This window comes from Apus apus, chromosome 1 (genome assembly GCF_020740795.1).
Source record: "Apus apus isolate bApuApu2 chromosome 1, bApuApu2.pri.cur, whole genome shotgun sequence".
Classification (NCBI taxonomy): domain Eukaryota; kingdom Metazoa; phylum Chordata; class Aves; order Apodiformes; family Apodidae; genus Apus; species Apus apus.
This window is the reverse complement of record NC_067282.1, coordinates 136,739,950-136,765,887: the sequence shown is the minus strand read 5'-3', so window position 1 is coordinate 136,765,887 and position 25,938 is coordinate 136,739,950. Positions and strand designations below refer to the sequence as shown.

Sequence of the window (25,938 nt, the reverse complement as noted above, 5' to 3'; positions counted from 1 at the left end):
CTTTCCCTTAAGAACAGCCACCCAGGCTAGGATTAGCATGAAGGGCTGCTAGGCTGGCACTTCACTGTCTGGGTTAAAAATATTTTAAAGCAGTAAATACAGTCAGAACGGATAGAGAGATCCCTGGGAGCCTTCCTGTTCAAAAATGTGCAAGCTCAGGGCAGCAACTGCAATGTAATTTAGGGCAGTATATGCTTCATAGCTTTGGAGAATATTGCCTCTTGTTAATGTTACATTGGAGGACAGTGGGATAGTAGTAATTTTAGAAAGGTGGTGTTCCTGTTTGGTTTACATTGGAAACTTCAGAATAAATAAAAAGGACCATCAATTGAGAAAGAAAATGTGACTGCCGAAACCCAGCTATGAATCCACCTCTGAGAAGACTATAGAAACGACAGGGGAAAGCGGGTGTAGAAACAATTTCGTGGAAATGCAGCTGCAAAAGGAACTTAACAGCGAAAGGCAAAAACAGGTATGTACTTCAAAAGGCATGTGGGCAAACTTTTGTCTGGGAGCCCAGTGAGGAGCCTGCTCACATTAAATTACAAAACGTTTGGGGGGATCAAATGACAAAAAGCTTCTATTGCTTTTCCATTGCTGAAGAAGCGGGGCTGTCTATAAGCAGAGATGATTTAAATAGCCATTAAAAAAAACAAACAACAAACAAAAAGCAAAAATGTGAGAATGAGGAAAATATTTTGTTCCCATTCCTTAATGAAAATGATTTCCCTCTTTTTCCCTTCGGATCTTGCAGAGTTCCCTTCACATTTGCAAATGAGAAGGACAGGGACTAGGCTCTCTAGTCCCTAGCTTGAATCTGAACTCTGTGTCAGGCATTGTGAGCTTGGTGATCTCTGTTTATCTCTTAGGAAATAGCCGTGCTTGCACAACAGAGCAAATGCAATGTGCAGATGACAGAACAGCTAAAACAAAGAGTACTGTCTGGGAAGAGATGTGCCAAACCTAATGACTAGAGTGGAGAAGTAGCAGCAAGGACTTCTGGCTTCTTTTCTTCCCTGTGCCTCTTCATAGGGGCAGGCAAATCTCTAGGCCAAACAGAAAGCTCCTTATTCTGGGTAGTGAATTGTAACTCATGTGAACTATACTGTTGACGGAGGATGTTGGTGGGGATGGTTGCCCACATGTGGGTGCAAAGATTTGTGCTCTGGTCATCGGTGCAATAGTCAGACCATTCTTCAAGATCATCTATTCCACAGGACATCCCCCTTTAATTATGAAGTATGTGGTATTTTGAGTGAAGGAGATAAAAAGCTTAAAATTTATCAAGAGAACCTCAGTCTGCCTTGCAAGTACACAGAGTTATTGGAATGCTTCTCCTTTGTATTCCTCAAGGCATACAATGCACAGGGTTTTGAATGGATGTGTGAGACTCTGAGATCCAATTTGACCTTCAGGGTACAGCAAGGCTCCATTTTTCTCAGCCTTAACAAGTAGTGACCATCATTTACTGAAATATTTATTTAAATTTAGAGAAAACTTACTGACATGCAATTGCTTTTGCACTTAAGACCACAGTTTATAGCCCTTTGAAGTCTGCATGTTTGAAGGAGAAAGAAGTACTTAGGATAAGCTGAACTCAAATTAAATCGTGTGGGCAGATAACAGATTGAATTTGTGGTATGGCTCGTTTTGCCAAGGAAGTAAGTCAAGCAATGAGTAATGCTGGGCCAACATGTATCACAACAGGAGGTGGTGTAGCTTTAGTGCAAGGTAATGTGGTTCTCAGAAGCTGAATTATGGACCAGTTCTCCTAGCTTCAGGGATGATGGTGGTTCTGAAGAAAAAAAGTTCATTTATGATTTGTATAACTTTATGATTCACAAATGTAAAGCTGGAATAAATCATGCAGATTTATTTTCAAATAAATATTTTCAAATACTTTCATTTGCAGTGATTTGAAAAATGAAAACTACAAATTGTTTAAAGGTTTCTGGTTTTGTTGGTTGTTTGTTGTGTTGGTTTTTTCCTTTTTGAACAATGTATTTCTCTTTTTTTACTTTTTAATATGTGACCCAGTGGAAACTTTGCAATAGGGGAGAATTTTTGGGAGCTAAGAGGCTTTCGCTTAGTTCCCAAATGTAGTACTGCCTTTTTTTTTTTTTTTTTTCTTCTTTATGTCTGTGTTAATAATTCCACAGTTGTCCTTGTACCCAGCCCCTTTTGAATCTTCCGTTAGCACAAGGGGGTTGCTGCATGTGCATGCTGTTCTGATCCCTTTTGTTTAACTGGTGATGCTTTTGCACTCAAACTGGCTGTCAGAATATGATGGGTCAACAGGATTGTTCTCTTTATCACAAAGCACACCTGAAATATCTGCTTAGGTAGCTCCTGTGATTTCTCAGCAAATATTCAACCCAGTAGGGAGCTGCAGGACTCACCTCCATCTCCCAAGGGTTAACAGTAACCTATAATAATAATCTTGTGGCACAAAAATGCTTCTTTTTATGCATTACCTATTTCCAGAGGCCTAATTTAGGTTTTGTATCAAAATGGATATCAAAAACGCTTGAACTTCCTGCTGAGAAAGAAAGTGCTAGTGAGAGACTTCCTTCTCTGTTATTCTTATGGTGTCCGGGAGGGGTGAGGAACCAAGGAAACAATTGCTGATACCTAACAGTATAAATAGTTGCAGGATAGGTTGCAGAGGTAATATAGTTTGACAGTATTGTTCCTCTGAATGCCTGGCTTTTGCCTTTGGTTAGAATATATATGTGCGTATATAAATATATGTCTTTGTATACAGGGCAAATTTACAAACCAACAAGAAAAAACCAAAACAGTTATAGCTGCACAAAAATTACACCTGTGGTTAAAAGATAATTGTCATGGAATAAAATGAGATTGTGTGTTCTTGCCTAAATCATACAGAATCACAGAATCTTAGGGGTTGGAAGGGACCTGAAAAGATCATCCAGTCCAACATACACTACGCTCAAAGATCATCACGTGTGTGTCCCTGCTCTCTCTGTGTTCATTTCATGCCAGATTCTGCTGCAGATCGAGTTGAGCTGTTTTCATCAGTTACCTTCCTCAAGGATCTGCTTGTTGAATATTTTCACATAAAAAAAAACCAAACCAAAACAAAAAACAAAACATGTTTGGATTTGTTGTTGTTGTTGTAAGAAGTAGAAACAAGGAAGGCAAAAGCTGGATTTAAAAAAATACTTTTTTTTTGTGAGATCAGAAATGCATACTGAACACCCAGATAGTTTCTTCATCCCTGGTATAGATTTTTCCATTGGAAGCACATTCGGGAGCTGATTTTAACAAAACTTAAAAATACTTGTGTTTCTGGATTTCCTGGCAGTTGGTATTTTTTCCCGCTCTTTTGTACAGAACTTATTTATATCGAATTTGTCCTAAATTTGTTCTGGACCTCCTCCATCTGCCTGTGCAGATGCCCTCAGGAATGGAGGAGCTCTTGCCTTGCAGCCTGCCTCCTGCCCAGCCTGTAGGCCTGTGCCCCATTCTCCTCTCCCCAACCCCTCCTTTGGATGGAAGGGCAGTTCTTGTTGGGGAACCTGTCATCTTTGCTCCATCTCTAGAAACAAGGGAATTTCTAGGGTTCCCCGTTGCTTTAGTCTGGCAGATTCGGGTGCTGAAATGCAGATGATGTGAAAAGTGCTCAACTGGTCTTCCACCTCTAAGGGGTGTAGGCACAGTGTGTTACATGTGAGGTCTTAACTGGGCACAGCGGTGGGGTCTGGTGGGGAGAGGACAGGAGTCCTGCCTAGTCCCTGATACAGGTCTGCCTTGGCTTGCTGGCCTGCAGAAGGCCATCTGTGTTGGACATATGGTAAGTGTGCTTGGGGGGATACATGTGTGTACTGGCTTGCATGCTGTGGGAATAGAGAGGGCGGAGCCAGTCAGGTCTGGTGACATGTATTGAGTTGGTTTCAGCCCTGCTCATCTAGAGTTGCATTGGCTTTTGTCTGCAGTTGCCTGATTGAGCATAAAAGTGGTCCTCGAGCAGACTGGCATTCACCATGTCAAGTGTAGAGGATGAGTGCATGGCGGAGAGCATGGAGAGCATGAGCTGCAGGCCCTTCTGCTGCTGAAGTGCTCTGGTGTGCTGGGTAGCTCTCTTGACCTTTCATTCCTCGGTTTTCTTGTGTTTAAGGATGTAGACTTAACCATCACACATGGGTGTTGCAAGAATTAATTACCATTCGTATGGTTTTGAAGACTTATAAACCTAAGTAAATAAGAACCTAATCAGTTATTTTTCTTCATATTTCTACTATAGGAAAAATCTAATTTATTTCCAAGCACATGACACACAAAAACTATCTTCGCACTTCTAAGTGGAGCTGGGGCTCGATGCCAACACTTTTTTTTCCTGCTGAGTATGGTATACTTGTACACTCAGATAGAATGTTAGAACCTTACAGTTTCACTCAGGAGGTTGAAATTTTTTTTCTTACTATGTTTTTATATTTACAAGCTGTAAATATGAGACACTTTTATTTGGTCAGGTTCTTTGTCCTTGTGACTGCACCCATTGCCAATGTCCTTTAGCGTGTGCACTTAACTCCTTTGGAGTAGCTCTGGCTAAGTAATTAACTATACATGTGGTGTTTTTTTTTCCCATATGTTCTGTAGTCTTCTTATACATTAATTACTACACTTACAGAATCTGGGAATTAGGGAAGGGGGATGGAAACAAAATATAATAGGGATTCTTGTCACCTCTTGTCCTTGTTCCTCTGTGTGTGAAGACCCTGTTGCTGGGAGCAGGAGAAGTAACTTGTCTCACACCTGATGCAACACTACAGAACTGCTGTATAGTGCCCTGGTTTCACATAGAACATCTAGGCACAATGGGGTGAAGGAAGTCAGACTTTGTAACTGTCTCTGCATTTGCCATCATAAGGGAGTTAAATCAGAGCTAGGGTTTTTTTTTTCTTTTGTGTTATAAGTTCCTTTGTTTTAAGAAAGTATTTTTTTAAATGAAGTGGGGGAGGAGGATAATATGCCACTGACATGCTTTGGGATCTGAGGCTCCTGTGGACCCCATAGGATGTCAATGGACTCATTAAGATTTAGCCAAGTTTTATGCATTATTCATAATACACATTCACAGCATGCACCCTAAAGACTGTCTCCTGTGAATGCTTAGTCAGAATCATTTGCATTCTGTATTATGGATCCACAATATAGAACACATTTAGCTACATTTTGTGTATTATCCTTTACACATATTTCCAGCCTTTACTGTTCTGGCATATGCAGGAAATGTGTTTAAACAATAGTTTAGATGCAGTTGTGTTTTGTCGCTCCATAGAAACTAATGCATAATAAGGACCCCAATGAAAATTAGTTATTGCATAAGAGCAATGGACAGGCTTTTTCTTCCCTTTAGCTTCAGTGACATTTTAAATGTACTTCTAAAACATATTTAAGAAGTGTTTTAAATTCTAGACTGATATTTTGTAAATTTTTTGTTTCAAATACACACAAAATCATTTTTGATGTGGAAGGTTGGCAGATGATGAAACATCAAATTGAAGCTGAGATGCTTAATAATCATAAGAGTTGTTTGCTGTGAGTTTACTCTAATCCTATCAACATTATTGCTGCTGTACATGACAAGACAAAAGAATCAACAAAACACCACATCAGAAAATTAATTCCTTTCCTGTCATCTCGAGTGGTGAAGCTCCTCTGTTTTCTCTTTTCCTTGGCTGCCATTACATCATGGTGATTGGCCTGATCTCAGCTTTGCCACTGATGCAGAGGGTGGCTCAGATGTGTTCCTTAGCACATCTCTGCCTCGGTTTCCCTGTCTGTTACACAGGAATAGCAGAGATGGTGCTGCTTAAAATCCTCTATAGTAGCTGTCTACTTAGATTTACTCCTTCAGTACCCTGTCACTGCCAATAGAGAACATTCCTGTAGGAAATAATTCTCTTGCGATAAAACAATTTCTTTTATGGTCTAACTGCAGTAGAGTCAGGTAGTTATAAGGATTATCTTCCTTGTGCAGAATCTTTTAAGGGATCATTTTTAAGAAGTGTCTTCCAATTTGGGGACCATTAAAATATTTCTAGTTCTCAGTCACTATGCATAGAATCATAGAACTGTTCAAGTCGGAAAAGACCCTTGGGATCACTGAGTCCAACCATCATCCCTACTCTACAAAGTTCTCCCCTAAACCATATCCACCAACACCACTTCCAAACGACCCTTAAACACATCCAGGGATGGTGACTCCACCACCTCCCTGGGCAGCCTATTCCAGTGTCTGACCGCTCTTTCTGTGAATTTTTTTTCCTAATGTCCAGTCTAAACCTACCCTGTTGCAGCTTGAAGCCTTTCCCTCTTGTTCTATTGCTAATTACCTGTGAGAAGAGACCAGCACCAGCCTCTCTACAATGTCATTTCAGGTAGTTGTAGAGACTGATGAGGTCTCCCCTCAGTCTCCTCTTCCTCAAACTAAACATTCCCAGCTCCTTCAAGCGTTCTTCGTAAGATTGATTCTCTAGGCCCTTCACCAACTTCGTTGCCCTCCTCTGTACTTGCTCCAGCACCTCAATATCTCTCTTGAGGTGCCCAAAACTGGAAGCAATACTTCAGGTGTCACCTCAAATGAAAACACCAGACAGGCCAAATCCAGGATCTCGTGGCATCTTTTGCAGATCCATTTCCTCTAGGGAGATTCCTGCGTATCTTAAGGAAGACATAGGGAATGTCAGCCTTTCATCCCTTTCCATGTTCAGGGAAGCACTACAAGGTTGTTGAGGTTACAGAAAATCTGTTCATACAGTGATGTCCTCATCTCAGGAGCCTAGCTCACAGTGCCCAACAGCAGTTCCTCGAGCCTGAATATATCAAAGGGTATCAAGTGACTTCCTATGTCAAGTGTTTTGCAGGTGTTGCAATATGTGATGAAAAGCCAGTGCTTATCAAAATACTTACAAGAAAAAAACAACACAACACTTGATACCACATAAGAGTGAAATGTTTTTTCACATCATAGGCTTAACACAGGAGAGTGTTTTGGCCAAGTGCACTTGGGGGGCAAATAGTTGCTATAAAATGTGTTCAAAATGTTAAGGATTATTTATATTTCCTTTTTTTCCACTAGTTCTTGAAGTTTACCTTTAGACAGCATTTACACATACATGCCCTGAAGATAGAACAGTTAGGAAGGATTATGCTGTGGCCTAAGCAAAGTGGAAACATGGTATTCTTTCATGCAAAACTGATTGTCAAGCTCTCAGTAGAATAACATCTAAAATATAAAAGATTTTATTGCCTTTCAGTTCAAGAGAGATGATCAGTTTTTCATGAGAATTTTTCACAAGTGAATTGTAAAATGTAAATTTGTCTATAAATACATGTATTTTACAGCATGTCATTGCTGTTATTTGTTCATTTTGCTTACGTAGCAATTGACAGTTCGTAATGTTTAAGTCTTATGCATAGAAGCAAAGTATTTCTTTTTTATTTTATATAAGACGTAGTGCAGCGGAGTCCTCACCTATGTGCAGTGTAGTAATAGTCTATGTAAACTGTAGTAATGTGAAGTAAGAGTAATCATAGAGGAAGTACTGGCTTTGGGAGCAAACGTTGGCTGCATGTGGTGGCTTCGTGTCCAGTGGAGCCATTAGTTGCTTATGTTACTGTTGCATCGATGTGACAGGACAGGAAAGAAAGACATCAGGTCTGAGGCTGAGATCCAGGCTTCCCCTCAGTTTTCTGCTGAAGTTTTTTCTTAATATCTCCCTTGCATCTTGAGCTTTCCTTCCTTTTCCTCTTGTATTCCTTCCTCAGCTCTTGCTGCAGCCCTGACGCTTCTCTGCTGCACCCTTCTTGCTGTATCCTGAAAGCTCAAGCACAAACCCCGAAAAGAATACATGCATGAAAGATTATTAGCTTGGTCTCTGCTGCATGCTTATGGCATTTAGACTGTTGATCCACCTCACTAATTGGACATCAGCATCTGAGACTAGTGAGAACATATTTTTTTCCCCATTGCAAATCAACGGAACAGGAACATAACGCTCAAAAAAACAAGATGTCAAAATACCCCTTTCAGATTCATGAAAATGCTATATATAAGCCTAACTTCTGAGATTTTCTTTTTGCTCTCATGAATACCATTTACATTTGAGCAAATGCAAATTCATTTCCACTTTCGATACTCTGGAAAGTGCTTCTGGAGAGTGAGTAAAACGTGCCCTTTAGTCCATCCCAGTTCAAGACCCAGCGCTGCATGTATAACACCTGAATCTGCAGCGCATTTGGCAGTTCTCCTCCATTTGTATTTCTTTTCAGGAATCCAAATTCATTTTGTAAAATGTGCAGTAGTGTAATGAGCATGGTTTTTGTTAGTGTTATTAGTCTTATGATGTGGAAAATAAAGAACTTGCTTCCTACTGTTTCTAGGAAATTCCTAGCAGTTTTATTTAATAGTTGCAATAGGTAGCTTTATCTTTCTAAATTATTTTAAACAGTCTTTCTTCAGTGAACAGCTGTTTAAATAGCAACTAGGGTACATAGAAAATGAGCATTGTACATTAGTTGGATTCACAAGGGATAGTAAGAGAAGGAGTGTTTTCTTTTTCTGCGCATATTTCTGGGCCTTCGTGGCACATGGTAACTGGCCTAATAGAATACCTCTATACTGGTTTTCAATTCAAAACTCCTCACGTACTGTGTACCATTATTAATAATTATACTCTAGAAGCAGTGGTTTGAATGGATAGATTTTAAAGGATTTCACTCTGGGTTGCCTTCTGTATTGTTACGCCATTTTACGTTTGGAAATATTCTGCATTTTTACTTCTGACTAAGCTCGCCAGAGGAAAGCCAGACTTTCCAGTTAGCTGGTACTGTTGTACACTTTGTTCTTTTGGTGTTCCCTCTGTCCTTTGTCCAAAATCATCTGCATAGTGTTTCTGTCCAACCATAGTGTTAAAAAGTTTACTGTTAAAGCCCTCATGCATCATGGGGTTTTAAAAGCAATTCTGATTTTTCTGAGTCTGATTTCCTTTTTATTTGCTCTGGTTCTCAGCCTTTATAGTTCAGGCTCTTTAAATTTGCAACAGTAAGATTCAGCGCTGTAAAAAAAGAAGCTGAGATTTTCATGTGATCACAAGCATTGAGGCTTTAAGGAAAGCACCAGGTATTCCGAAACAATAGAAAAAGTTCATGGGTATTTGAAACTCTGGAACTTCCTGGAATGCATGATTAAAAGGGGCCACAAAGACTCTGAGGTTGTGTGTTCCTCCCACACAGAAGATCTTTCACCTTATGGTGTTCCATGGGGTACATAATAACCAAAGAAGAAAGGTGAGACTGCACCTCTTTATATCCCCATTCTCCATGTAGTGGAGTTGGAAATGGAGGAACATGGAGAATAATGAACTGCATTTAGTGAAGATAACACTTTCAGATAATTCTTTTTGCTAGGTAAAATTAGCAGAGGGATAATTTTCCTCAAAATTCAGTTGAGGGAGTGATGAAAATTTGCACAAATTTCTGTACTGGGCATAGCTCAACAGCTTCTTTCTGAAGATTTGTGCCTTTGAAAGGAGTATTCCTCATCAGTGCTCTGAATCTGCCCCCTTCCTTTGGATTTTGCTTCATTGCTTGTATCATCAGGAGGGCAGGGAGCAGAGACCCTTCTACCTCCCTGTTTCCTTCCTTACAAGAGCTGCAGAAATCATCTGTGCTCAGCTGGCAGGACTCTTCACCTCCCAGTGTGGACAAAGCATCACCTATGTTCTGGGTTGTGTTGTCTGTCTAAAATACTGAGGTCTCTGATAAGACTGTTCAGAAGTAGTTTTCTCTGCATTTTTTTCTGGAACATTTTTTATGCACATACAGGTTTCTCCTAAGAATAACATGAAAATTTCCCCTACCCCTTTTCTGGTGATTGCTAATAAAGCTTTGCGTCATATTGGGGCTTGCAGTCCTTGCTGCTCTGTTCCTTTGTCTCTGTTGCATCTCATCTTCAGCCCAATTATCAAGAGGTACAGTAGTCTGCCTGTTATTTGTTCCCAAGTTTAAAACCCTAAATGGACTTTTCTCCATTTTCTCACTTTTGCCAGTTTTGCAACAGTAGCATTTGCTTTGATCTTACTGATTGGTCTTAGCGCTGAAACCATTTTGTAGTGATGACAAAAAAAGCAAAGACAAGAGTTTAGAGCTGCATTAATTCATCTCTGTGTTGTTTTAATGCTAAATCTCAATGATCGATATTAGTGTTATATTACTGCTGATTAAGATGTAGAAGGAAAAGAGTCCTGTTTTGACGATCTGCCTGTAGTACTGAGCAGAGGGGATGAGAGCCCTGTTGGAAAGGGTAAAAGCTGAGAAGCCTGGTAGGTATGTCCATCTTAAATGTGTGCCATGTGTGCTGAGAGTGACTTGGTTCACACAGAATATTTGCAGTCAAGTCAAAAATAGAACTCATAACTTGCATGCTTGTGCTTCCTCAGTCCAGTCCCTTCAGAAACAAATCTCCACATTACTTTAAAAGAACAGAACTGAAACATGACCGCTGGGGTTTGCATCAATTGCCTGGTGATCTAGAGGGAGAGTCAGGAGGAAGGCAAGGGAGAAAAATTGGGACAATATAAAATTGGGACAAGGATTATGCAGATGTTGTGAGTGCTGAACTAGTGCTGCTCTGTGGTACTTTGGTCTTTGTGGGTGTCAGTCCAGCATCTTCTTTAAGTACTGGATTAATACAAATATTTCAAGACTAGTGCTAGTACAGTGATGCTGTACTATTGTAGTTCACCAGGACTAGGGTTTATGTGTAGTAAATAAACTGCAGACAACTGCAGTCTTGATTGCAGCTGGCTTGTTTCCTAAATATTAATACTAATACTGCACTGAAAAAGTAAAACAATTTAAAAGAACTGGTTGGAAAATCTGTACAGGTGTAAAAGTTAAGCATATGGCAGAGCGGGGACTGCCAATGAAATGACAGATGATTAACATTCATTAAAACTTTCAATTAACACCTTGAGAAATTCCATAAAATATTACTGCCTGTAAATAATGTGTGCTCTCTCGAACCGTTCTTCTACCTGATTTTGAGAGAAGGAAAGAGAGAGAGAGAGAGAGGAGTGGAAATGTATTCCAAAAGTACTTACTACAAAGATTTTTTTAGCCCTTGGTTTGTTTTGGAGTTCAGTGGTCTAGTGGTGAATAAATCAAGTTTGAGCTGTCAGTATGGGAAAAGATTTGGCCTGGATAAAAGTTAGTCCATTATGTTCCCAAAGATGAGCAAAGATTTTCTTATCCGTATTTTTATTGTGAGCATGAGAAAGAACCCGTGAGAAACTGCAGGACAATGTGAAAGATGCTCTGTTCAGTTAGCTAATTACAGAGATTAGTACATGACAGTAGTTGCAGTCTTGCCTGTCATTCCACATGGCTCTCAGCTTCAGTGAGATCTCTCCACATTATGAAGATTTCTAGGTCTGTGCCTTTATCTTGTTGGTGCATAAACATGAACTAAGGAAGAAAGATTTGTCTCATCTAAGTAAGCTTTGTGATAGTAAATTAAAAAGTCAATATTAAGAACTGATTTAGATGTCAGCTCTTAACATCAGCTATTAATTATACTGAAAAAAGCTTCCAACATGAGGCATGCACTGTCTGCATGTTTGACCAAAATAATTGTATTTCTGGAGGGAAAGAAGCATCTTGGTCTAGTGTGGTGTGTAGTTTAAGCAATGCAAGTAAATTCATGTGAATATTATCTATGGATTCTTTGGCCTGTGGAATTTGACTCGTGTATTTCAGAAGACATCCATTGACACTGGCACTTAAAATCCTTTTTCTCTTCAGAGCACTTCTGTGGTCCTGGCTGGACTCAAGTGCCACAGAGCTCTAGGGTTATGGGGATCTGAACTTCAGGCTTCATTTCCTCTACTCCAATCCTGTTTGAAGTTCCTGCATTCATTCCTTCATCATCTTTATCTCTTCTTCATAGCTGGGTCCAATCAGGCACGAGTGGGGCATTTTAAAATGTAAACTCCCTTTTCCTTCCATCTTAAAATGCTTTCTTAGGTTTAGAGTGTGTCTGCATGTCACCATGTTTTCACACTCTTAATGTCTTAGAGCTATTTGTTTGACGTAGCTGAGGACTCATGAACAGGATGTAATAGCTAGTAAAAAATACTACAAAATAACTTAATTTGTACAAGTGTTGTACACTTGTACACAGCACCCTTTGGTGCTGTGGAAGGGATGGAGGAGTACCTAAGAAAGCCTCTATCTAAAATACCAATTAAAGTGCTCAGGACCTACTTTGACCAGTATTTTATGCTTGTTGTTAAGAACTATTTTTTCCTGTTTTGGACTTGGCCGTCACTGTGTTCCTCTTAGCACCACCTGTAATGACTGACTAGACTGCCATATCAAGACTGCAGCTCCCTCTCCACCCCACTGCATCTGCAGTTCGGGTTGTGTGTTTCATGTTCTGGGTTGTCGGTTTGTGGGTCTTAGAGGATGAGAGGTCCATCAGAAAGGTTGAGGGAGCCAAATTTGGCATTACATGTAGATCTGCTCTTTGTGTAGCAGACTTTTTCCCCTTGGAGGGTCCTCACAATTTACTGCAGAAGGGAGTCAAGGAGAAAACTAGAGGGTTTTTTTGCAGTGTGGGTGATCAGAGCACTTCAGTACAGGAATAAATAGGAAGTGAACTAAATAAACTGTGGGCACACACACACCCTTCCAGTTGAAGGCCAAATGAGAAGGCTGTGTTGCAGAAATAGCATCAATTTAACCATACTTGCGAAGGGCCTTGACCCCTCCATTCTGTCCTGGGGGCCTTTCCCTGAAGCAGCATGCAGATGATGGGTACAGTGAAACGAAACTACAATTAGAAGCAACAGGAGGGAAAAGAAAAATCTGTTGGTTTGCTATCTTTTTGCATTTGACTGTTCTTCGATTGCTGTTTTCAAAAGTGATCCTCAGTGGCATCCCTTGGCTTCCAGGAAGGCAATGGGAATTTTATAGCTGACGTCAATGGGAGCAGAATGAGACTGATGTGCTTTTTTATAACCCAGTCCCTAGTGTACAGTCAGTTTCATTGTTTTCTCTGATATTTTTGTGGGTGTTACACAGATCAAAAAGGAGAAAATAGCACTTAAGAAAGACAAGTTATGATTGCAAAACCACAGAACTGCCATAGAGGCTCTGGGGAGGCAGCTGTGGGGCTTGGGACTGCTGTTAATTACTGTTAGAGATTTGACTAGATTTTGATACAGCGCTACTTCTTTGAGCACCTTTCCAGAGGACATTGTCAGTAAAGTCCATCCTCTCTGACACAAAATTGAGAGCAGTTCTACCAATGAGCTCATGATTTGCTGCAAATGAGAAGAGTTGCGCTGTTTGGATGCCAGCTTGTGTTGTCCACCTGATGCCTGACACCATTCCTAAGTTCATGCGTTTGGCATGGGTAGTAGAAAGAACATGTTTTCCTGCAGCCTTTTGGCAGGCTGATCTGTGGTGAGACCTTTACACTGTGGTGTCTACTCTCCCTTGATCCATGACTGACGTTCACTACAATGAATGGCTGATACATGTTCTGTTGTTCTTTTATTTGTTCTTTTACTCATTTTCTTGTTCCTTTGTTCTTTTTTTTGTTCTTTACCTCATTTTCTCATTCCTTCATTCTATTTTTTTGTTCTTTACCTCATTTTCTCATTCTGTCATTCTTTTATTCATCCATTTACTCATTTGCTCGTTCTGTCATTCTGTTATTCGTCCCTTTGCATCATTTTCTCATTCTGACATTCTTTTATTCGTCCCTTTGCCTCATTTTCTCCTTCTCTCCTTTTATTTATCCCTTTGCCTCATTTTCTCAATTCTGTCATTCTTTTATTTGTTCATTTGCCTCATTTTCTCGTTCTGTCATTCGTTTATTCATCCATTTGCCTAATTTTATCATTTTGTCATTCTTTTATTCGTCCATTTGGTAATTTTCTCATTCTGTCCTTTTATTAGTTAATTCCCCTCATTTTCTCGCTCTGTCCTTGTTTTATTCGTGTTTTGCAAAGGGCTGGTTAGGCTCAGACTCACTTACCCTGGCACTGACGCCCATCTCTCTCACTCCACTAAGGTCCAGGTTGAAAGATGACTCCAAAGAGCAAAGAAAGGGAAGACAGGTTTGAAAACGGATACAGGGAGGATGCACAAAACATGCCACCGTCAATGCAGATTTGTTATCTCTCCCTTCCTCTCTTGCTGTCCTTTTTTCTTTCCCTGACGTGGGTTATTCAGTAAGTGTTTATTGAAATACATGGTAAAAAGAACGTGTGTCATAGTTATAAGTGCTGATTTTTGGATTAGGCAGTAGGTGGTGGATTTAAATGTGGAGAATTCATATTCAGACACAGATGCCTGAGGGTGGGGTCAAAAGTTACCTCTGCACACTTTGTCTGTCTGACAGGACGGATTCTCACATACTGCAATAGAGTGGTGCTCCTGTGGCATGTGGGGAAAAACTTGTGGTATGTGGGACAAAAACTGATTAGGCTGATCAGCCTTTGCCCCATCTCCAGTGGGTTGCTTTTTAGGTCAATCAGGAGAAATCTGTGTGGAATGTAGTGGCGTTTGTTGAGCAATCAAAAACTTACCCTTGAGCCTACAAACTGCTCTTATGGTATTTAAAAGGACAAAAAAACCCCAACAAAACAACAAGATAACCTGTGTTGGTTTTTCCCCCTCTCTTTAAGCAAGGAATAATAGACATTTGGCACTGGCAGGAGCTGTTGTAGCTATGTTACTGTTTTTAACTGAGTGGTTTAAAAAATAATGTGAGGGATAGTTTTAGTACAGATAAGTTAGAGGATGCAGTAAGCCTAGTTTTTAGTAGTCAATGTGCCATCATATGTAATACAGTATTTTTTTTAAATTATAAATGAAGTGTAACATATGGGAAGAAGCCAAGCCTTGCACTGAAAGCATTGATTTAATTGGTCTGTATCTGTATATTTCTTTGAGTTCTAGTACTAGCAAAACAAACTAGTACTAACAGTACTGGCCAAAACAAAATCTTTGCCTCAGTGTTTTTCTTCTAGTAGAAAGAAAAAAATAAGGTTTCTATGTGTAGGTTTATCACCTTTATATCTAGTCGGAGAACCTTACATGAAAAGAGTACCAAAATTATGATTAAGTGCAGTGGATTTGTAAAAGTGGACTCTTTAAGGTAGCATTTAAGTGCGTAAGATGAAATAACTTCCTGCTCCAGAGCTCATTTAATCACACACGTGAACTCCTGACATAAGAAGAGTAGCAGTATTCTGACTGCTGTGTTGCGAAGACAGTAGTAATTTCAAACCTCAGCAGCCCTTCAGATGAGAGTTTCTGTCTGCCTGTGGTTCGTTTTTCTTCAGAGTAAAATGTGTGTTCACTGAAGCCCCAGTCACACAAATTGTTTTGCAAGGAGAGGAGCTTTACTGGTACTCTCGTGCCAGTGTGGAAGTTGATGAGGCTTTGCATGCAGTGGTCTACACATGTGTCTGGCAGGACTTTGGCCTAAGTTCTCTGGCTCATGATCTGAGAAGAAAGAATTCACCCTTCCGTCGTGAAGAGGCTCTTATTTCTGCTCTTGTATATATGAAGCCTGAGATTGTCTTTGTTTGAAAATAATTTTAGTATTTCTTTTGTTTGGAGCATACCATGTCATAGCATCATCTGACTTTAGCACAGCATTTGCTTTCAGTGTTGGAAAGCCAAAGCTCTCGTAAAGATTTTAAATTGTCTGATAATATTTAATCAGTTTGTAGACTGCATGCTTGAATAGTAAGCACTGCTGAAGAGCTTGCACCTTTTAAAAAAAAAGTGAAGTACACTGATAATATTGCAGAGCAGAGCATAGAGAGGTTTAAAATTATTGCAGCACTTAATTTTTTCTATAATTGCTTCAATTTGAAGGGAACTAGGCAAAATACCAAGCTGAAATTGAGTTGCATTAATCGAAACATTCATCACTCAGAAAGCAGGATTTAAACCAAAATGCCCAATTAAAAAATAAAAAACAACAACAACAAACCAAACCACTAAGCATTTTGGAGCTAACGCCTCAAAGTGATGGGGCTCATATTGCTCCGTGTTGGCTGTTGACTTTGGGGGATATTAGAATAGCTTCACACATTCATTTCACTCAAAACAGCAGAGGAGCTAAGGTGGAGTCTGAGGCATGTTGCTGAGAAAGGAAAGCAGTGCACAGGGAAACCCTGGCTCCTTGCAGTGTGCTGCAGTGGATAGCAATCAAATGAGGACAGATCAGCTAAAGGTTAAAATCTTTTTATAGTAAGCTGACAATAAGATTAAATATTTAGCACCGCTGTGGATACCTTATGGTGGATAAAGAGTTTTTTGGTACTGTGTAATTATATTTCATAATAATTTAATGAGACTTATTTAAAAAAAAAAAAAAGTTGTATCACTTGAAAGGTACCACACAAGCCTAAGCAAAAATGAGGCACGTTGCTGCAGTTCAAGGCTCTTATTAAATTTTCAAGTCAATAAGCTTACCATTACAAGTAAAATTTGGTTAATGGATAGTCTGCTTTCCTGGTCTGAAAGTTTGCTTATTAGCATAAACACTGTTACTAGATGAGGGAGAGCTCAAAAACTTTATTTTTTAAAGAGGATGAAATAGTAAGTGTGCATAGTATGTGTCACTGAAACAGCAGGTCCTAACAAGTCCTGACCACATGTGGCTCCCATACACCACGTGGTAGATTTTCATATACCAGGTTTCACTGGGTGGTTGGCACTGATGCAGTCAAGCAGAGACAGACGCCCAGCTTTCAGTAGGGAAGTAGTCATCTTTGAATCCCTGCGACAGCTCGTGGACTGGAACTTCATTATGGGCTTGTATATATTTCTGAACCTTGTTCACCTTTTCTTTGCCATCATGCAGAATATTTCACAATGCAGCACTGTGGTAGAATGTGAACAACTGCTGTAATTTCCTATTTTGCATTTACTTTGCAATGTTCAGCTGGTTGTGATACGCAGAGGCATGAGAGGTGACTAGTAGCAAATGTCCAGGGGAAGGCACACTGTTCTGTGTGGATCTTGAGAGCGTTTGGTGTGCTGGTTACCACTGGGTTCCTGTGAAGGCAACAGCACTTGCATTTTGTCCAAGGTCTCTGCAGCAGCAGCTGGCTTCACAGTAACACTGGCAACAACCATTTATTTCCTTGTCTCAAATCACCAGCTGTGTAGCTGCAGGATTGCATCCTGGTTGTTCCTAAACCGCATGTAAAGAAAGGTCATGGGTAAGGTCTGCTGCTGTTGATCTTTTTGTCATCTCTTACAAAAAATGTGTTTGGGCCAGAACATGTCACCAGTGGGTAAGTGATGTTCAATTTTTTTGTAAATAATGAGTGGAGAAAAACAATGCACTTCATTTTTATTTAAAGTCTAATAATTTAATTACTATTTTCAAAGGTTCGTACTCCTTTTGTTCATACAGGAAAGTGCTGTTTTGTGTGTGGCCCTGGTGACAGGACTGGGCTAGACCCACAGCCCTTTCCAAAATGGCATAAAAGTTTGAGGGAGGGAAGCCTGCATCCAAGTCCCAGTGTTTCTTAGCTGGGGAACATTAATCTGACCTGCACTACAAGTACTGTTACTTGGCTTGAATGCAAAGTGATGTCTGCCTCAGTAATATGGGGGAAAATATTTGTAGCCGTGTCCTTTGCACTTGTCTCGCGGGGAAGTACCACATGGTGTTGGCTGTGGTGGTAGCAAGAGCAGGGGGACTGGATGGAAGGACACAGTGTGTGTGGGAGTCATGTCAGAGCAGCAGATGAAGAGAACATCTCTGGTTTGATAAAACCAAGAGGCCTGGAGGAGTTGTAGCCTTGTCCTCACAGCTTCTTTGCTCCTCATCCTTGTAGTCGTGGGAGGACTTGAGCTGTGTACCCCATGCAGAGCTCAGGGAAGCTGCAGTAAGGCAAGTAGGTTGGAGGTTGTCAATGATGGAGCCTTTGGCGAAGATGAGCTCTCTGGTTTTTTGGCCAGTTTTACTTCTGCTCTTCCAAAAGTATGTGTTGCTTTACAATTGCCACCACTCTGTTCAGATGAGTTCAGTATGGTCTCTCAGACCAAGGGCCCAATTTGGGAGACAAATTAAAGGAAAGCACTTGTAGCTGTGAAAACAGCGTGTGGTCAGGCCTAGTACTATTTTCTAAATATCTTGCCTTATTTACTTAAAGATGATGACAGATAATTAAGATTTTGTAGCATTTCTCCAAATAAAGAGATGAAGGGTCAGATTTTTGAAGGAACTTGAACATTACTCTCTGGTCAGGGCTGGAAAAGCTTCCCTGGACCACTGTTGACATTATGTGTGAGTTTCTAACACACCAGTTTTGATTTATCAGCCTCCTCACCTAACCAGTCCACAAATCATTGTCTTCTTCTGTGATGTCCCCTTCTTGTGCCACATATATCTCAAGTTTTCCTCTTTCTGTTCTTTCAGCTGAGTTCTAGCCTGCTACAGATAATATGCAACTGTTGATCTGAGGTGATACTTGGATAAATTATGTTTACTATTTTTATGCTTTTTTTCCCCAGAAATGCGCACAATAAATATTAATAAAATACTTGATCATTACTTCATATGACCCAACTGCATGCTTGATTCTTACTTCTGATACTCTGCTTCCATTCTTCCCCTCTCTTGATGGTGGTGATATAAAAACATCCTCAAGAGCACAGATAATGTAAGTTGCTGTGCTGCAAGTTAATACTTTTAAGTAGTCAGAGGTTTGGGTTTCTTTACCCCTTTCACACCTGCACTTAATCCTATCTTCAGTGCAGAATGAAAAGAAATGAGAGGAACAGCAGTGGTGGTTAGCTGTATTGCAATTCCACTGCATTTTGATTAGCCTTAGGCTCAGTTTGCTTGGGTTTCTAATCCACTCATCAAGGTGGATACAAACTCAGAGAAATTAAACCCCAACTTTGTTAAGAGATCTTGCTTTTCTGTTTTTTGTATTGGAAACCAAATTCACACCATTAAGCAGTGTGGAGAGAGGAGAAGAGAATCTGCTTCCTTTGGAAAATGTCTGCATTTTTAGATTAATTTTTATTCCTCTACTTCTCTGTGTCTGGTAGTATTGAAAAAAATTGTTGTCCAATATGCTTATTTAAACCATAAAGGCAATTTTTTTACTTCTCAGTGAATGTTTCTTGCTTTGAATAGCTAAAGCTGGCTTGTGTGATCTCTTTTCTTCCCACCTGTGTTATGTCTCTGTAACATATCTGTGAACACCTGTGAGCACTTCCTAAGGTTATACCTCTTCTGGAAATAAGTATTATGGTGGAAATACAACAGTGGGTCAGAAAAATGTCAATCATGAATCTTCTATTACCCTGCTTTGACATATACAGTGCATTCTGTTTCTTGGTTTTAATAATCTTTGTTTGTTTGTTTGTTTGTTAGCTGCTCAATGCTCAGAATCCGTTTTTGAGAGACCTATGGAGGGTGTGTGGCTCAACCCCATACTAAAAACAAGGCCAGCTTTGAAGTTAGATCCTATTTTTAAGTTAAATCAGGGTGCTCAGGTCACGAATCATGCCAGGCACCAAACAGATAGAATATGGTTGTACAGGTTTTCTCCGCACAGCCTGGCTGTGTGAATTCCAGCTCCTGTGCCTCAGATGGGCCCCACAATGAAGAGCTCCCTAGTTGCCGGAGCCTTGCTGCCACACTCGCGCTCTGCTCCTGCGAGGGCTGCGTGTGAGGACCAAGGGCTTCCTGCATCTGGTCTCACAAACATTCTGTGCCTCATGGCGAGTCAGTACCGGGCTCTTCAGTAGCAACTTCGTGGAGAAGAGACTCGACAGCTGAAATGTGAGGTCTAACTTATTTGTAGGAGGAGACTTTATTTTGAATGCAAATATGAATGTTTTCATCCACACATGCATTAATCTTGTTGAGTCCTGCCAGGATCTTTTAGCTAGTTTCTCCAGTTAATTATATGTTACAGAGTGTCTGGATCTTTTTGTATTTCTTGAAATAGTGTTTTAGTTTTGAATGCATTGTATGCCATTTAACTGTGTGTCTCATGTTAAGAAAAGAGGTAAATATGAGCAAATTATCTTTCCCCCACTTACCATTTCACATGAATGCCCTCTATGAACTGCAGAGAATTTTTTTCAGGATGTCACGTACACGGATCCCATGCTTTTGAGTATGGGAGTAAGAGGAAAGAGATTCTTTCCAATTTGTCCATTTTAAGACAGAATAATCAGAACTATCAAACATTGTTTTCAAATAGGGGGCTCAGTTCACGGAGGATTTGATGGGAAGTTCTGCCAGTTCTTTTATTTCAGCAAGGTACAATCTTGTTACAGGAGTCCTTTTTCCAGCCCTTTCAACCAACAGTGAATGATTGTGGACTACTTCAAAGCACCTGTGAATGGGAGCTGGGAAAAGCAAGTGGTTCTCAATAGGCTTGAATTTATTGTCTAGGAGCCTGAGTTTTTACTGGCAAGTTGTAGGGTTACTACAAAGTGATGACGGTCATAACATATTTTGCTAAGTACTGATCTATCTCAGAATCAGTGGACTAAAAGTGAAAGACACAAACTGTACCTGCATAACCACTTCAAAGTGGCACCAGAACAGGATGTCACTGAATAGAGCAGTCATGCATCCTTTCTAGGTGCTCAGCAGTTGTGGAGAGCCAGAGCAAGGGACTGATCTAGCTGCAAAGTAACATTTAGTTTGTTTTTTACATTACATACCCTCTCACATGAGCATCAGCAGTTGCCTTAATGGTGTAGCATGAGCACAGGGCTAGGTGGCAAGGGGAGGAAACTTTTAGCAGACACTGGCTTTTCCATTGTCTTCTGGTTGATCCTGCTTTGATCACAGCTGACCCTGTTTTGAGCATTAGGTTAAACTAAAGGCCTGCTGTGATCTGTCTGAACCTGAATTTTTCTATGATCCCATGGAAGTGATTGTGGAAGTGCAGCATCTTTTTAAATAGCTCGGTTGGGTGGGTTTTTTTTTCCAACTGCAATGTTGAAAGTAGCTGAAGGAGGAAATTTTCTGTTTGGCAGTTGGGTAAATACATGGATTCTGCTTGTGCAATTTGCCTTTTGGGGAAGGCAGCTGACCTGTGGGTGTGAACTTGCTGTATGTGTGCTACATCACTGCCCTTGCTGCAGCCTAGTGGTTTATGGGGAATATACCAAGACCGCACCTGCTGGCGATGTTTGAAGCTGCTGAGCAGGAGCTGTGAAGATCTGGTTGCATTGACATACAAGGTAAAGACAATGGAGGAGCCCTATTGTGGGGTTTTATTCTGTCTTGAGTGGCAAAGGTATAGTTAGATACACTTTGGGGCTAAGTATGGACTGGTATTTTTTAATACGATCCTGGTTATAGCTAGAGAAGGGGATGGATGAGCCTTTTTTCTTACTGGATCTGACTCCATACCACCCCTTGAAGTCCTTTTTTGAAATCTGTTTTCTATAGTTGTGTGAATTGGGGAGTGTAGTCAAACTGCTTATACTCTTCATGGTGAGAGTTTGCTACTTGGAGTTGAAATAGCTTTGAACTACTTGATGATTTTGCACTGCCATTTAAAAAAACAACAACCCAACATGGTAAATATTATTGTTATATTTTCTTATTTGACTTCTGTTTGCAGAACCAGCTGTTACTGTGTAGCAAATCAAGATTTTGACTGGTGAAGTTACAGCACATTTAAATGGGCTAAAGACAATATCCTACATCAGTCTGCTTCTTGTTGTACTGAAGTATGCTTGGGTATGAGTCCTGGTCCTCTGAGACCTCAACAAAAGTCTCATCTCCAGATGAGAATTTATGAGACTTTCCTACTGTGTAAAATAGATCCACTACACTGACTGTGCAGTTTGGAGATACTGATAAGGGATTTATATTTGTATGTCTAGATGCCATTTGTAAACGACAGGAGAAAAAAGGCTAAGCTAAATATTTTTATAAATTCTCCTTTCTGATCCTCATTTTAAAATAGCTCTTGCTGTATTTCTTAGGAATTATGAGTCCAAATCTTGCAGTTAGGTCTCTGCTTTTGCAGGGCTGAAGTCAGCAGGGCTCCACAGCAGCACGGGGATTTGTCCACTAGGATCCAGCTGCAAGCCTGGAAGCAGACTTTGTTTGTGTGTTGATCTTAGTTGCTCTGGACTGGAGTCAAAGTTTTGCCTCTGCTTAAGGGCAGAATTGTACTCTGACAGGCCTTCTGCTGGTGCAAATTGCTGCTGGACTGTATGCTGATCCAGTATATTCCAAACATATAATGCAGATTAAATTGCTACCCCTAACTGACTGTTAGCACTTCCGACTTTTCCTCCTGAAGCCTGGTTATACTGGCATTGATACTCACATGGAAAAGTTAGTGAACTAACTTGTTCACTGTGATCAAGGCCTGGTTTTGAGAGGCATCATTAGGATCATGTGTGTCTGTGTGCTTCTTTATGGGCTGTGGGATTTGCATAGCCTCGTTTGTTTAATCTTGTAGACTAGTTATGGGCTTTTACATACTTTTTCAATGTCTGTCTGGCTTGTTTTCTCAAAGTGATGGGCAGGCCTTTCCCAAACAACTCTGATCCTCTAATTGATCTGGTTTTGCAGCTCCCATTGAATTCAACAGATGTTTTGAGCATGGAACAATTACAGGATCAGGACAATGTCTATTTAAGTTTAGTCAAGTCATATAAAAGTGTCTTTTGCCCCTCCCTCCCAGCAGGAAATTGATTTCATGCTTTTCAATCTCTTGGCATATTTATTAAACTATTATTTATTAATTTAGTTACTTTCTTATTTGATTTTATACCAAGATGTGGCATTAGATTCTAGAAGGAAAAGTGGGAAACATTTCAATACTGTTTTTTTTTCTCAAACAGTACTTATGGTCTGGCCTCTTCTTTTATGGTACAACACTACTGTGCACCTTGGAACAGCCACAGCTAACAGCTCTTAACAATAGGAGCAGGAATAATGGCAGGGGTAGCAAAGACATGAAGAATTTTGAAAAGCAATATTCTTCAATGTTGGGAAAGTAATAAAAGGTCAGAAGGAAGCTCAATAGAAAAGCCATTATGAAAGGAATGGGCAGAGTTCTGGTTTTATGTTGTTGTCAAGGCTTTGGATTTGTTTTCTTTCCATTCTGACAAGTTTTATTTAGTTTAATTCAGATTATTATTATTATTTGCTTTAACTCGTACAGTTTTAGTAGGTGTGATTTTAACAGTGCACAACTGTAAATGGCTATGTTTCAGAGACTTCTTTCTCTTTCCCTTTTTTATTTGGATCCTTCTGTACAATGAATTCTTAACCAAGAATTATTGTTTAGTATTATTTACTCAGAGTCAGGCTGTGCTACCAAAATACAGACTGAGTAGCACCATACTCAGCTGTTAGCTCTGCTAACTTCTCTAGGACAACTTACAAAGGAGGGTAGGTGCTATTGAGTGCATTTCATATACTGTCCAAAAGTCTTTGTCATTTGTTGAATTCCACTGTTCCTGCAGTCAGGGTTGAAATGTCCACTAATTTCCATGTCAGCAAAACTAAATCAGCTGTGACTGCTTTTGATAACATCATCCTAGAATTAATTTTCTTACCCCTAATTAATTAAAGAGATATTCTGTCCCCATTAGTTATGGCAAAAGTATGTTTTGAAAATAGGACTGATGAAGGAAAATATGTATAGTTTAAAGAGACACATAATAGCTATCATTCTGGAATCTATCCTCATTTCCTTTTGGTTTTGATCTAAGATCTGTATGGTTCTGTATGATGGGGCGCTTTTGTAAAGCACAATCCTCCTCTTCTGTTTTTCCTTCCCTAGATGTAAGAGCTGCAAAGTTGGCCAATACAGTTTAAAATCAGCATCCTTCAGGTAGGTCTTTCTTCCAGATACCTCACTGGTTGGTCAGCAGATTCTCAGTCATATGTTCAGATAGCCAGTAATTTGGCCTACTTTGAACCTAAATAATGTGTAGTGACTACACGTGGGGAGACCCAGCATAACTCACATTTATTTCCTCTCTAGCACATTTCATATTTTTTCATCATTTTCATTTCTCCCAGCAGTGTCTGATAATAAGATCCTGCTGTAGCTAGTGCTGGAAGTCTGGAAGGTCTGTAGAAAAGTCCTCCTGGAACTGTTAGGGACAGATTAGACATCCATAGCAAATAAATAGTCCAAACCCTGGACCAGTCCATCAGGGCAGTTTTATGCAGACATCTTTTTTTCTGCAGTTTTTTTGAGCAGAGAATGTTTCTGGTCTTGTTGTGTCGTAGGGGGTGGTGATTTAAAAGCACTCACGATTTCTCTCTGCTGCTATGGAATTAAATACCAAAGCTCTCAATTACCTCAAAGGCAGATGAACTCTGCCACAGGCTGAATGCCTGGACATTCCCAGCCTGGAAGTCTAATGATGAGCCCCATATGCAATCCACCATTGCCACAGTAGAGGTTAGTCTCAAATATAAGCAGTGAGTACAACAGCTGCTGGATTGCTGCTCAAAAGATGCAAGTCCCCAAATAAACAAGTAATTTCTTCATCATTTCCTCTTCCATTATGCACAGGGAGGAGTTTTCTGTTTTCTTTTATATGTCTTCAGTTGTTTTTGCCAAGTGCACTTAACAGATGAGAGTATCCTTCCTTGCCTTTACTGGATATCAGCATTCTGAAAAATGAACACAAAATGCATTTGGGCTTGCTTTTAGATCCAGAGGTTGGAATTAAAAATAATTGTAATTCTAAAATCTTGCTTACATTTCTGTCTAAGTTTACCTTTTTCTCTTGCCATTTTTTAATTCAAAATTGTCAGACTAACATGTTTGTTGAAAATTGTTTTGTTACTGGGAAAAGGCAATGTTTTCAATATATAAATCCAACTGAAGACTGGCTTATCCTTTTTCTTTCCTTTTTTAACCTCTCCAAACATGTACTTTTCAGATTCCTTCTTAGCTGTCTGAATTTCCCCTATGCCCTTTCTGGTTGACTTTGTTAGCATGGTACATTCCTTTTATGGTGTTCTCCATTTTTCATTTTTTGTCCAGTGGATTCTTTGGATGGGAGTCTTGGTTGCCTACGTCCATCTCATTCTGGGTACCAGTGTGTGCTATCATATCTTTAATGGGTAATTTGGCTTGTGTCCTTTCCTTAGAGAGTCAACATGGAGAAACAAGGTGCAAAGTTGTCCCTTGCCTTAACCAGGGCTGCTGCTGAAAGCATGCCAGAGGAAGCCTCTTTACATGTTGTAGTACTTGAGCACACTATTTGGCAGCATTCCTGGGATGCTACACTTGTTGTGTGATTCAGGCTCTCAAAAGTTTTGTCTGCAGTGGTGCTACTGTGTGCACTTCTTACCTCTAAGGAAAGTGAAAGTATTCAAATTACCAGGTTGATCAACACTTGCTTTAAATTTTGGATGAGCTTAACAGGAAGAATACATACATGTCCTTTTAATCTACTGGAGCAATGGGTAATGTAATGTTCTTGATTACAAAACTGGAACCCAAGCAGGTGGCAAAAAGAGTGCAACAACAAAGTACACCTCCAGATTGCGTTCCGAGCCTCCTCTTTAGTTGCAGTAGTGCCCAAACTGATGTGAGCACTGACAGCCTAACCCCCACCTGTACCTCTAGCCCTGAAAAATTCTCATCTTTCCTCTGTCTTGACATCAGATGCCAAAACCTGAGATGAAATTGTAGAGCCATCGCTGGAAGCTAGGGTTATTTCTTTAGTTTATGGGGTTTGGGTTTTTTCCCGCCAAGATTCTTCTATTTTCTGTCTTCCTGTCTCTCTCTTACAGGTTTACTTTTACATTTAAATAAATTGTTATTCTGCTTCGCCTACTTCAAGGATTACAGGAAAGCATACCTTGGATTTTTAATACATTGAAATGAATGATTTTTA

The 25,938-nt window shown here is 40.0% G+C and overlaps 1 protein-coding gene across 3 annotated transcripts in view; it reads left to right on the top strand.

Annotated features, from left to right (window-relative positions):
• The first annotated feature begins 301 nt into the window (after positions 1-301).
• The window catches only part of SOX5 (SRY-box transcription factor 5), a 631,122-nt gene continuing 605,485 nt past the window's right edge, over positions 302-25,938 (top strand). For all 3 annotated transcript variants that reach the window (XM_051632715.1, XM_051632706.1, XM_051632698.1), the window contains exon 1: positions 302-472. The gene's annotated coding sequence lies outside the window, so the exon portion shown is untranslated. The remainder of the gene's footprint in view (positions 473-25,938) is intronic.